The sequence below is a fragment of the Mustelus asterias genome, chromosome 6, assembly GCF_964213995.1.
Source record: "Mustelus asterias chromosome 6, sMusAst1.hap1.1, whole genome shotgun sequence".
NCBI classification, from domain to species: domain Eukaryota; kingdom Metazoa; phylum Chordata; class Chondrichthyes; order Carcharhiniformes; family Triakidae; genus Mustelus; species Mustelus asterias.
Genome location: NC_135806.1, coordinates 105,925,411 through 105,939,459, shown reverse-complemented (window position 1 = coordinate 105,939,459; position 14,049 = coordinate 105,925,411). Strand labels below are relative to the sequence as shown.

At 43.0% G+C, this 14,049-nt stretch overlaps 1 protein-coding gene across 11 annotated transcripts in view; it reads right to left on the bottom strand.

Moving 5' to 3' along the window:
* atg10 (ATG10 autophagy related 10 homolog (S. cerevisiae)) overlaps positions 1 to 14,049 on the bottom strand; it is a 264,975-nt gene that overhangs the window by 130,296 nt on the left and 120,630 nt on the right. The gene's annotated exons all lie outside the window — the stretch shown is intronic.

The following is a 14,049-nucleotide window of genomic DNA, read 5'->3' as shown; positions in this document are numbered from 1 at the left end:
GTCTGTATAGCGCGCAAGAAACAATACTTTTCACTGTATGTTAATACATGTGACAATAATAAATCAAATCAACTTGAACCCCAGGGCTGAGGAGGAAAATTCATTCATTACAATCAAGAAAGATCAGTCAATATGAAGCGTCACTAACAATCTGGCAGTCAAAAGCACTGTAAATTGAAGATGAGGCAAGAGGACGAAGGTAGGCAAAAAGACAGCTTGTCATTTTAGTTTACAAAGTTGGCCGAGTTGCAAGAGTAGGTACCGAGTACGTGGTAGATGGTGTTCTCACGTGAGATGATGGCATCCGTGTCGATGATCCGGCACGTCTTGCAGAGGTTGCTGTGACAGGCTAACATTGTCTACCTGATACGCTGCAGGAAAGGATGTCCCGAGGCATGGTACATTGGGGAAACCATGCAGACGCTACGACAACGGATGAATGAACACCACTCGACAATCACCAGGCAAGACTGTTCTCTTCCTGTGGGGGAGCACTTCAGCGGTCACGGGCATTCAGCCTCTGATCTTCGGGTAAGCGTTCTCCAAGGCGGCCTTCACGACACACGACAGCGCAGAGTCGCTGAGCAGAAACTGATAGCCAAGTTCCGCACACATGAGGATGGCCTAAACCGGGATGTTGGCTTTATGTCACACTATCAGTAACCCTCACAGCTTGCCTCCTGGACTTGCTGGCTGTCCTGTCTGGAGACAATACACATCTCTTTAACCTGTGCTTAATGCTCCCTCCACTCACATTGTCTGTATCTTTAAGACCTGGTTGGCTGTAGAGATTCGCATTCTAATCAGTATTCTATAACTTGATTTTGTGTCTCTGTGCTCTGTTTGAGAGCAAATTTCCACTCCATCTGACGAAGGAGCAGCGCTCCGAAAGCTCATGGGATTTGCTACCAAATAAACCGGTTGGACTTTAACCTGGTGTTATTAAAACTGTTGCTGTGTTTACCCCAGTCCAACGCCGGCATCTCCACATCATGACTTCTATGGCTAAGCCAGTTCTCCACCCATCTAGCTTGCTCACCTTTTATCCAGTGAGATTTAACCTTTTGCGCCAGCCTGCCATGAGGGACCTTGCCAAACGCTTTACTAAAATCCATATAGACTACATCCATGGCCCTTCCTTCATCAATCGTTTTTGTCACCTCCTCAAAAAACTCAACCAAATTTGTGAGGCATGACCTCCCTCGTACAAAACCATGCTGTCTATCGCTAATGAGATTATTCAGTTCTAAATGCGCATATATCCTATCTCTAAGAATGTTCTCCAACAACTTCCCTACCACGGACGTCAAGCTCACCGACCTACCCGGGTTATCCTTGCTACCCTTCTTAAATAACGGGACCACATTTGCTATCCTCCAATCCTCTGGACCTCACCTGTGTCCAGCGAAGAGACAAAGATTTCTGTTAGAGGCCCAGCAATTGCATCTCTCGCCTCCCTGAGGAGTCTGGGATAGATGCCATCTGGCCCTGGGGATTTGTCTGTCTTAATGTTTCCTAAAAAACCTAACACTTCCTCCCTTATAATTGAGATTTTTTCTAACGGGTCAACACATCTCTCTGAGACACTACCAGTCAACATGTCCCTCTCCTTTGTGAATACTGATGCAAAGTATTTGTTTAGGATCTCACCTACTTCCTTTGGTTCTAAGCATCATTTCCCTCCTTTTTCTCTGAGAAGTCTGATTCTTTCCCCAACAACCCTCTTGTTCCTAACATATGTATAAAATGCCTTAGGATTCTCCTTAATCCTGTCTGCCAAGGACATTTCGTGACCCCTTTTTGCCCTTCTAAGTCCCTGTTTGAGTTATTTTCTACTTTCTCTGTATTCCTCCAGTGCTCCATCTGTTTTTAGCTCCCTGGACCTCATGTATGCCTCTTTCTTCTTTTTGATTAGACCCACAATTTCACTAGTTATCCACGGCTCCCGAATCCTACCTTTCCTATCCTTCCTCTTTACAGGCACATGCCTGTCCTGCAGTCCTATCAACTGCTCCTTAAAAGACTTCCCCATGCCAGATGTGGATTTTCCCTCGAACAGCCTCTCCCAATCAACAGCCATCAAACCCTGCCTAATCCGGCTGTAGTTAGCCTTCCCCCAATTCAGCACCTTACCCATAGGACAACACTCATCTTTTTCCATTACTATCCTAAAGTTTACAGAATTGTGGTCACTATTTGCCACATGTTCTCCTACTGCAACTTTGATGACCTGAGCGGGCTCATTCCCCAGTACTAGGTCCAGTATGGCCCCTTTCTAAGTATCTCACTAGATACCACATCATCTTCATTGGAACTACCTCTAAAAGGACATGTTGAGTCATTGTCAACTCAAAGAGGTAATTTTTTAGCCTACCTTGAATATCTCAGTGAATTTGATGAGCTTCTTAAAGACCATTTGAAAAGTTATCAATTTGTGACTCAGGGAAGACCAACTTTTTAACGTGCAGGACCTACGACGGCTTGGGCGGCACAGTGGTTAGCACTGCTGCCTCATAGTGCCAGGGATCCGTGTTCGATTCCCAGCTCAGGTCACTGTCTGTGTGGAGTTTGCACTTTCTCCTCGTGTCTGCGTGGGTTTCCTCTGGGTGCTCCAGTTTCCTCCCACAGTCCAAAGATGTGTAGGTTAGGTGGATTGGCTGTGCTAAATTGCCCCTTAGTGTCAGGGGGTTTAGCAGGGTAAATGCATGGGGTTGTGGGGATAGGGCCTGGGTGGGATTATAGTCGGTGCAGACTCAATGGGCTGAATGGCCTCCTTCTGCACTGTAGGATTCTATGACTTAAGTATTATAAAGACAGAGCAACTCAGAGACCAATTGTCTAATGAAATTAAAGACACCAAATACTATCCCATAATAGTTGATTTTTGATGGAAGTTTGGATAAGAATTCTAAAAGGCACTGCAGTAAGAAATTAAGTGAATTCTACCAGGAGGACATAGACATAAATCGTTCTGAAGATGAAGTGAAACAATTAATTCATTTCATCAATAATGATAAGCGCTGTGCTTCAAGATCACCAGCTGATTTGTACAGATTTTACCTGATGGTTTGCAGGCAACCTTTTCAAATGTGGAAACCATTCTGAAAATATTTTTAGCAGTAATCTGTATATTTTTGTGCCTTGTGCCTTTGCATTTTGTGGGTGAGGGTGGGTGGAGTAGGGAGGGTTGTGATGTCATTGGGGCAAGATGTGTCATCATTGGGGTTGGGGCAGTACGAAACTGAGGATGGGGCATTGAGTCATTGGAGGGATGTGGCGTCACGTCACTGAGGGGAGGGGGGGGCCAGAACTGAAGGTTCATGCGGGGACCCCCAAAGAGCGAGTCCACCACTGACTATTTCCACCGACTAAGGTCCACCCCTCTAAAACCCAGGAATTCACACACAAATTCAGAATCAGTATATATAAAATCTACAGTTTTCACCTTCTCCCACTACACACTGCCACGTCTCTCAGTCAAAATTATAGCTAATAAAGTCCATGGATTTCTCCATATCATCAAGCAATGTTACTTCAATTGAATGACAGCAGGTATGTTTTTGTCAGGCTAGACTAACTTTGCTTTTTACTTGGTTCCACCAGGTTGCTCCCATCAGAAGTTCAGCTGAACATACGAGTATCAAGTCAAATAGTTGAAAATGGCAAGAGCCATGTGGCCACCCAAATATGTACATTTTTAACATTTTAAACTGATTAACGCACAAGATGTAGGCACAAATGTTTTTATTCAGAGGAGAGCCCACCATAGTAATATGCGGTACATTTTAACTCAGAACATATGCAGCCTATCATTTTTTTACATCATACCATTTATTTCCATGCACAGGGACAAATATTTTGCTGAACTGCAAGCCGAGAATGAAATAAATTATATTTACTGAAAATGCTGCAATTTTTCCTACTATTGATTAAAGCAGTGTAGCTCTTCTCAGTTTTGCTGCAGACAACTGCCACGTTAATCATGGGAAAATACGACAAACCTATAATTTTAAGGCGCCCCTTCCCTCTCACCCCATTCTTCCTGTTGGAAATGTTAATCCCACAGGTTTTTTATCCAGTTCATTTTGTTTCTCCATAGGAAGCTTCATGTCAAAAGGAGGAAGGAAAAAAAAGTCACCACCATAAATTTTAGGCAAGTATGCTTTGTAGCAGAAAAGCAAGACAAGTGAATGGGTTTTGTTTAAGGAAAATCAATGCCATGTGTTTAGAATCATAGGCGCTTTTTTCACCCTCTGCCTGGTTTGGAATCTTTGAACATGTTTTTGCATCCAATTTAGCTAGAATTGTGAACGCTCACGAAAAACTGTTTCTTTGTCATCAAAACTGTCAGAAGATAGCATATTAACTTGTCAAAATAAATGCAAAGGAATGTAAATAGTTTGGTTAGTGAAAGAGCTCAGTTTTCAAAAGCCTAAACTACAAAAATACCTATTTCCCTTTCTTCTATTGTGCCGGGGGGAGGGGGGGGCGGGGAAGGAGTGTTTAAATGATGGCTTTGACTCCCTTACCATGGCTATCTTTTCATATTACCCCTGCTCATTTCGCACTATATGACCGTTTTCACATTGAATTTTCTGCTAAGTTACGACTCTTCCGATGTTTTCTTTTCTTAGCTTCCCTCATTCATTCCTTAAATTCCAAGTTTCTTTTCTACCTTCCCCACATCATCTCATCATAAACTTTATCTTTAAAAGTCTGAGGTCACCTACGAACCGACTCAAGAACAGCTTCTTCCCTGCTGCTGTCAGACTTTTGAATGGACTTACCTCGCATTAAGTTGATCTTTCTCTACACCCTAGCTATGACTGTAACACTATGTTCTGCACTTCTCCTTTCCTTCTCTATGAGCGGTATGTTTTGTCTGTATAGCGTGCAAGAAACAATACTTTTCACTGTATACTAGTACATGTGACATTAATAAATCAAATCAAAATCTTTCCTGTATGGCCATCTCTGGCTTATCCAAAGATTTCATCCTTAATCCACTCATCTTTCTCATTTACAAGCTGCACCCCTTGTTACAATTTTACCGGCAGCATAGAGTCAGGGTTCACGTTTAAGCAGAAGACATCCAGATCAAACTCAGCACTTGGTCTATTGATCCTATATTTGTTAACACTATCTCCAATGACCTTTTTGACTTTCAGACCTGGCTGAACTAAAACTTTCTCCAGCTGAATATTATCAATACTGAAACCATCCTCTTCAGCTCCTGCTGGCATATCCTCATTAAAGCATTGATTTCTTTAGTTTTTAAAGTTTATTTATTAGTCACAAGTAGGTCTTCAAACTGCAATGAAGTTACTGTGAAAATCCCCGAGTTGCCACACTCCGGCGCCTGTTCGGGTACATTGAGGGGGAATTTAGCATGGCCAATGCACCTAACCAGCACAGCTTTGGACTGTGGGAGAAACTGGAGCACCCGGAGGAAACCCACACAGACACAGGGAGAACATGCAAACTCCGCACAGACAATGACCCAAGCCGGGAATTGAACCCGGGTCCCTGGCACTGTGAGGCAGCAGTGCTAACCACTGTGCCACCGTATTCAACATTAGCCCTCGGGATGTGCAACCGAGGACACTTGCTCGAGCCTAAACCCAACTTCTTCCCTCACATTTTATCTTTCACCTACTATTTTCTTTTCACCTCTGCCCCATGTCTCCCTGCTGCTGCTGAAATCCAAATTCCACTCATCTCATCACAGTACTTCTGAGACATCCCTAGTTAAACAGTGCCCTATACAAATGCAGAATGCTGTGATTGTGCTAGGAAAGCACCTTTTGCTTAATGCTGCACTTAAAACAGAAAAAAATTATTTAATCCCACTGGCACTCCCATTGCAAAGAGCAACTATTTTTCTGCGGCTGAAACCTTCCTCAATGCCTGGGAAAGATCCATAAAGTTCAACAGTAATAACAGCTTCTCTGCCTTCCAGTTCTGAAAGTCAGACTTTTAACATTCTGTCTGTGCTGTTAAAAAAATGTCCACTGCTAATAACAAGTAATTTTACATTTCGGCTACGAGGCATACATGTCAAAACCACATATTTTTTGGTGCGCAAGTGTCAGATTTCACCAACACCACTTTGTTGATGACAAATTATGAATATAAAGACAACAAAAAGATGGTATAATAAAAAGATACTATAAAAGGTGATATGGTAGAATAAATAGAATAACCTGTTTCCATTGGCAGAAGAGCCAATAATCAGAGGACACAGATTCATAATGATTAGCACGAAAATCCAGGGAAAGGAGGAGAGTTTTTTTTTAAACTCAAGAGATTTGTTGTGGTCTGGATCACACTACCTGAAAAGGCAGTGGAATAGATTCCATACTTACTTTCACAACAGAATTTAATCTCTACTTAAAAAGGAAATGTTTTCAGTTGTGGGGAAAAAGTAGATGGGGACACGAATTCCTAACTCTTTCGGAGAGGCAGCATGGGTAAGAAAGGCCAAAAGGCCTCTTTCTGCATTGTACAATTCTACCGAAAACAAAAATATGACTTCAGCAGTTCAATTTCTCAGAACGGTATAAATTCAGTGAAACATTTTAATATTATTGAAGCTAAAACTATTCAGTTTCATTTCATTCATGTACATTAGAGGAGTTTGACATTTCACCAAAAAGAAAACATGATGCAGACAGCAGCATCAGCAACGCAACAAGCGGTAACGTGTGAGCTGCAGCTTGCAATACTTCAAACATATAACATACGTGATCATAGCTATGCATCTGTAAGTAGAGGAAAGGAGTGGCAGTGTGGTAGATTTGTGTTTCCCTGAGCTGCACAACAGGGTTTTCTGTGACAGTTTGCATTCCCACCTTGATATAATTTGTAGATGCATCAATCAAGAAGATCGATGGATATTACACAGAACAGAAAGGGAACAAATGCACCTCTTGCTGTTGAGGACAAAACTAAATATTGAAAGCAGGCTTGGGGACAGGACAATTCAATTCCGATTGGATAAATTGATAAACAGAATGATGAAGAAAGAATATCCTGTTCAAAACAAATGGATAATTCTGTCCATAACTGAAAATCGTCTAGAGCAACAACACATACAGATATTAAAAAATTAAATTGGGGCAAGAACGGTCGGAAAATCTCGACCAAAATTAACAGATGTTTGCATGGTTTCGTGCACCCCCCCCACCCCGCCCACTACGATTCCCATAGCAGGTGGGACAGGAAAATCCCCCCCATAGTCTACGAAAGGTGTCAAATTTAATGTAATACAAATGAATGGAGATAAACCTAACCAGTTTGCCAAGAAATATCGTGCATGACTCGGTTTGTCAGAAGCTGATCAAAAAGAACTAAATTTGTAAATTTGTTACATTTTCTATTTAAATTCCTGAATGAATGATCTGACCTAAACAAAAAGTGAAAGAAAATCTAACACTATTTTGACACTGAAATCATTAGATTGAATTGCACTTCTCCAGGTGGGAGTTTCTTTTCACTGAGTGCAGTCTCAAAAAATCTCATGACCACAAATGCACAACTTTAACATCAGTGCTGGGAAAAATAATGGAATCCATACTAAAGGAGAGAATAGAAGATCATCCAGAAATGAGAAGTATAATAATGAACAGTCAGTGCAGATTTTAAAAGGGAATATCTTGCTTAAGATGGGTAAAATATCATGAAGTAAAGTGGTCTCAGCTTCCTACACATGTCTGCAGGACTTCCCATTAAAAAAAAATTAGAAAGAGGGAAAAAGGAATTTTCAATTACCAGGCGGCCATCAATATAAGCTACTGACCAAGGAATCCAGTGGGGAATTGTGAAGAAACTGTTTCATCCAAAAAGTGCAAAGAATGTGGAATTCGTGACCACAGGAAGTGGTTGAAGTAAAATAGTATAGATGTATTTAAAGGAGATCTAGACAAGCCTATGAGGGAGAAGGGAATAGAGGGCATGTTGTTACAATTAGATGAGAAATGATGGGAGGAGCTCTAGTGGAGCACAAATGGATAAATAGGAAAACTGGAGTCCATAGGAATCAGAGGGAAACCCTCCGCTGGTTGGAGTCATACCTGGCACAAGGAAAGATGGTTGTGGTGATTGGAGGTCAATCATCTTGGCTCCAGGACATCACTGCACGAGTTCCTCAGGGTAGTGTCCTCAGCCCAACCATCTTGGGCTGCTTCAGGCCTTCCTTGCATCATAAGGTCAGAAGTGAGATGTTCGCTGATGACTGCACAATGTTCAGTATTATTCACAACTCCTCAGATACTGAGGCAGTCCATGTCCAAATGTAGCAAGACCTGGACAATATCCAGGCTTGGGCTGACAAATGGCGAGTAACATTTGTGTCACAGAAGTGCCAGGTAATTACCATCTCCAACAAGAGAAGATCTAACCATCGTTGAATCCTCCACAATCAACATCCTGTGGGTTATCATTGACAAGAAATTAAATTGGACTAGCCATATAAATGCTGTGGCCACAAGAGCAGGTCAAAGGCTAGGAATCATGCAGCAAGTACCTCACCTCCTGACTCCCCAAAGCCTGTCTACCATCTACAAGGCACAAGTCAGGAATGTGATGGAATACTCTCCACTTTCCTGGATGAGTGCAGTTCCAGCAACACTTAAGAAGCCTGATCGTACCCAGGACAAAGCAGCCTGCTTGATTGCTGCTCCTTCCACAAATATTCACTCCCTTCAGGATTTATGATCATCTAGAGAAGTTTAGTATGATCAAAAGTAGTCAGCACGGCTTTGTCAAGGGCAGGTCGTGCCTTACGAGCCTGGTTGAGTTCTTTGAAAATGTGACCAAACACATTGACGAAGGAAGAGCGGTGGATGTGGTCTATATGGACTTCAGCAAGGCGTTCGATAAGGTCCCCCATGCAAGACTTCTTGAGAAAGTGAGAGGGCATGGGATCCAAGGGGCTGTTGCCTTGTGGATCCAGAACTGGCTTGCCTGCAGAAGGCAGAGAGTGGCTGTGGAGGGGTCTTTCTCTGCATGGAGGTCAGTGACCAGTGGAGTGCCCCAGGGATCTGTTCTGGGACCCTTGCTGTTTGTCATTTTCATAAATGACCTGGATGAGGAAGTGGAGGGATGGGTTGGTAAGTTTGCTGACGACACCAAGGTAGGTGGTGTTGTGGATAGTTTGGAGGGATGTCAGAAGTTGCAGCGAGACATAGATAGAATGCAAGACTGGGCGGAGAAGTGGCAGATGGACTTCAACCCGGATAAGTGTGTGGTGATCCATTTTGGCAGATCCAATGGGATGAAGCAGCAGTATAATATGAAGGGTACCATTCTTAGCAGTGTAGAGGATCAGAAGGACCTTGGGGTCCGGGTCCATAGGACTCTTAAATCGGCCTCGCAGGTGGAGGATGCGGTCAAGAAGGCGTACGGCGTACTGGCCTTCATTAATCGAGGGATTGAGTTTAGGAGTCGGGAGATAATGCTGCAGCTTTATAGGACCCTGGTTAGACCCCACTTGGAGTACTGCGCGCAGTTCTGGTCACCTCATTACAGGAAAGATGTTGAAGCCATTGAAAGGGTGCAGAGGAGATTTACAAGGATGTTGCCTGGATTGGGGGGCATGCCTTATGAGGATAGGTTGAGGGAGCTTGGTCTCTTCTCCCTGGAGAGACGAAGGATGAGAGGTGACCTGATAGAGGTTTACAAGATGTTGAGAGGTCTGGATAGGGTAGACTCTCAGAGGCTATTTCCAAGGGCTGAAATGGTTGCTACGAGAGGACACAGGTTTAAGGTGCTGGGGGGTAGGTACAGAGGAGATGTCAGGGGTAAGTTTTTCACTCAGAGGGTGGTGGGTGAGTGGAATCGGCTGACGTCGGTGGTGGTGGAGGCAAACTCGTTGGGGTCTTTTAAGAGACTTCTGGATGAGTACATGGGATTTAATGGGATTGAGGGCTATAGATAGGCCTAGAGGTGGGGATGTGATCGGCGCAACTTGTGGGCCGAGGGGCCTGTTTGTGCTGTGGCTTTCTATGTTCTATGTTCTATGTTCATCACCAATGAAAAGTGGCAACCATTGTACCATCTACAAGATGCATTGCAGGAACTCACCAACATTCCTTAGGCAGCACCTCCAAAACCCATGACTATTACCATCTAGAAGGACAAGAGCAGCAGATACCTGGCTAGCCCCCTCCAAGTCACTCACCATCCTGACCCACTGCTGCTGGGTCAAAATCCTGGAACTCCTTCCCTACCAGTTCTGTGGGTGTATATTCACCTCAGGGACTGCAGCAGTTCATAAAGGCTACTCACCACCATCTTCTCAAGGGCAACTAGGGATGGACAATAAATGCTAGTCTAGCCAGCAACACCCACATCCCATAAATGAATTAAAAATAAATACTGGCATGCACTAGTTGGGCCAAATGCCCAGTTTCTGTGCAATATGTCCAACGTAATCTTATGAAATCTATTGTATGGTAGCAGGCCACCCTTTTGCATTTTTAAATAAAATTTGCAACCATTTACCAATTCAAACTCAAATTCTGTCCATCCCAATATCTTGCACTTAGATTGAGCCTTTAATGTAGTAAAACGTACCCCGGTGCTTCACATGCACCGAAAGTGGAATTTAATTGAATAGAATTAAACTACTTGTCTATAACATAGAAACTAGAAGCAGGAGTGCAGTCTAAATAAACCATCTCCACTGTTCCTCCTCGGTCAACTCTATTAGTTACATCCTCAAAAAATTCCAATAGATTCGTCAAGCATGATTTTCCTTTGTTAATCCATGCTGACTTTGTCTGTTTATACCACTGCCTTCGAAATGTCGAGTTATGAAATCTTTGATAATGGACCCGAGCAATTTCCCCAGTACCGATATTAGCCTCACTGGTCTATAGTTCCCTATTTTCTCTCTCCCTCTCTTTTTGAATAGCGGGCTTACATTAGCTACTCTCCAATCTGTAGGAACTATTCCAAAGTCCAAAGAATTTTGGAAAATAACCACCAACGGCACACTAGTTCCAGGGCCACTTCCTTAAGTACTCTGGGATGAAGATTATCAGGACCTGGAGATCTTTCCACCTTCAATCCCATCAATTTTCCCAAAACCAGAATGTCCTGCAGCCGCTCCAAGACATCCTAGACCCTAGCACCAGGGATGCAACATACCATCCTGGAATCTCGTTTGTGGCCACAGAAATGCCTATCTATTCCCTTCACAATTGAATCCCCTATAACCATTGCATTCCCATACTTTTTACTCCTCCCCTCTTCAGCAGAATCAACCATGGTGTAACGGATTTGGCTGTTGCTGTTTTCCCCTGAAAGGCCATTCCCCTCAACAGTATCCAAAACGGTATACTGTTTTGCAGTGGAATAGCCACAGGAGATTCCTGCACTGTCTGCCTAGCTCTCTTGCTCTGCCTGGTGGTCACCCATTTCCTTCCTGTCTGTGGAGTCTGAGCCCGGGGTGCGATCACCTCTCTATATGTGCTATCCACGATACTCTCCGCCTCGCTGATGTGCAACAGTGTCCCCAGCCGCCACTCCAGATCCAAAACCCAGGCTTCCAGGAGCTGCAGCTAGAGATACTTCCTGCACACATGCTGGCCCCGGGCAGGAAACGTTCCTGGCCTCCCACATGGAGCACGAAGAGCAGACCATAGCTTGGAGCTCTCCTGTCATGTCTTACCCCTTTAAAGATGTTTTGTTTCAGAATATATCCAATTCTCTCAGGCCCTTCTTTCCTGCTCTTCATTACTACCGAATATAAACTTTACAAACTATAAACCACAGAAATTACCTTTAAGACTATAAGTGATAAAATTATTAAATACTTACCCGACTTTTCTACTTACTAACTCCATAGAATTGGTCTAATCTTACAATTGGCATTGACTGTTATGGCGAGGGTCATACAGCCACTTCTGGTTGCTGCAAAGATTTTTTTTCTAATTCATGTGTTACAACAAATGCTAACACTATGGAACCATGTTTCTTTTAATTCTTTCATGTGATTGGAGTGCTGCAGGCAAGGCCACCACTTGTTGCTCATTCCTAATTGCCCCCGAGACTGGAGATGGAAAAAAAATCACTGCGCTGTGGGGTAAATACGACCATTCAAGACCAAATTCAAACTCACAGGTGGCAGTACCACATATGTTTTCCAGTATATAGTTCTGTCAGGGGAGGTGGCAGGAACATGGTGCATCAATCATGATAATGCCTAGACACAGCATGTTGCACTCTGTATGTTGTACAAATGTTTCAGAGTTCTGTATTCACTTTGATGCATTTGTATATGTAGGCATGAGGATGAGTGAGTTATGCCCATGTTAATGGAATGCACACACAAGGAAACTAGGAAATGATTTAGAAATCACTGAAAAATTCAAATCAATGAGTGGCAATACAACTTTGATCCGATCTCAGATCACAGTATACAGCATCTTTCAGGTGTATCTTTGTGTTTAAGGTGAAAATTCAACAACAAGTAGTGCAATTATATTCCCAGATCGATGACAATACTCTGCCTTAATAGTCTATCATATAATTTACCCTTAAAATTATACCAGGCCAAGCTAATTTCCTACATCAGCAGTTCTTATGGTCTTTGCCCATTATTCAGGAGCAGTTGAAAAAGGGAAAGGAGTGTACAATACATTTGACCCATAGTGGCAGAGGTGAAAGGATAGTGAGGAGAATTTTGTCATCAATGAGGACACAAAGTGCATGGCTTGGTTGCACAGCCAGATGGCAGAAGATGAAAGGGAATACAATCAAAGCCAACCAATAACGCCAGTAGACATGGGAGTTGGCTAATGATGGAAGTGGACAGGGGAGAAGTTCCCCCATCTGACAAGAAGAGACTATATTTGAATGGGAGGTAGCAGCCTGTTGTAAGGCAACACAAGAGGAGATTGAAAGGGAGGCCTGTCAATGGTGGTGATAATACACTAGCATCTGCTAGAGAACATGAGACCCATTGCAACAACTCACTCCTTAAGGCTTCTGACTACCCTTCGTCTGCACACATAAGATGCACCTCAAAAAGAGCTGTCAATCTTTTTATGCCTTAATATGTTCACCAAGTTTGCCCAGCCTCCAGCTTGTTACTCCCATGCTTTGTTTACTCTCATGCTCACAACGACTGTTAACTGTGGCCAATAAAGACCAGCCACTGATCTCCTGCCGCCTTATACCTGGTGAGACTCTCAAGCTCCGCTCTTCACTTGCGCCTGGAAAATCAGCAAACCTCTGGAAAATACATGATAATTGTCTCAACAGGCTCGATTGCCTATCAACCATGATAAGCTTGATTTCCACCCAGCAGCCCAGCCATCTCCAGGAAAAGTCAACAGTAATAGGAACAAATTGGGCTTCCATCCCAATGTGTTCCCTCACCATTTTACCAGCCTGACCATTTCCCAGCCTGTCACACGGGGGGTGATAACATTTTGCCCAGTATTGCTGCATTGCTAAGTTCTCACTTCCCTTCCTTCCTCCTGGTGCTGCTTTCACGAGTAAACCTCTATTCCATATGGGTTTGCTAAAACTTGGGACCATTTTAACAGTATTACCAGTAAGTCCATCTCATGTAACTCAATCTCCCTCAGCCAGAGAGAGATCAAAGAGAAACTGGATACAATAAGCCACAGGAAGAGAGATGGTAGATAAGAGAACAAGTTGTAGAGGAAAAGGATGAAATTCCAAAAGATTGCATACCATATCAATACAGTTTTATGCAAGGATATATTAGTGTAACAAAATAAAAATACAATTAGTCCATGAACTTACTTTTAAGACACAAACATTTACATTATTAAGCTGACGACTTTTGGTCCATCATTTATTCTGTTTATTCTTCTACTTCTCCCAGTAAATGGCAATACATCGTTCCACTTTATGTGTCACGTGAAAAGTTTTTAAAAATTACTGCATGTTACTGAGAAAAAAAAGAGGACTGATTCAAGTAAGTTTGTAGAAATTTGCAACATTCTCAAAATAGCACTAAGAGGGTACAATGGAAATTGTACTTAAAGTCTTGTGGAGAGACCTTGCGTTGCT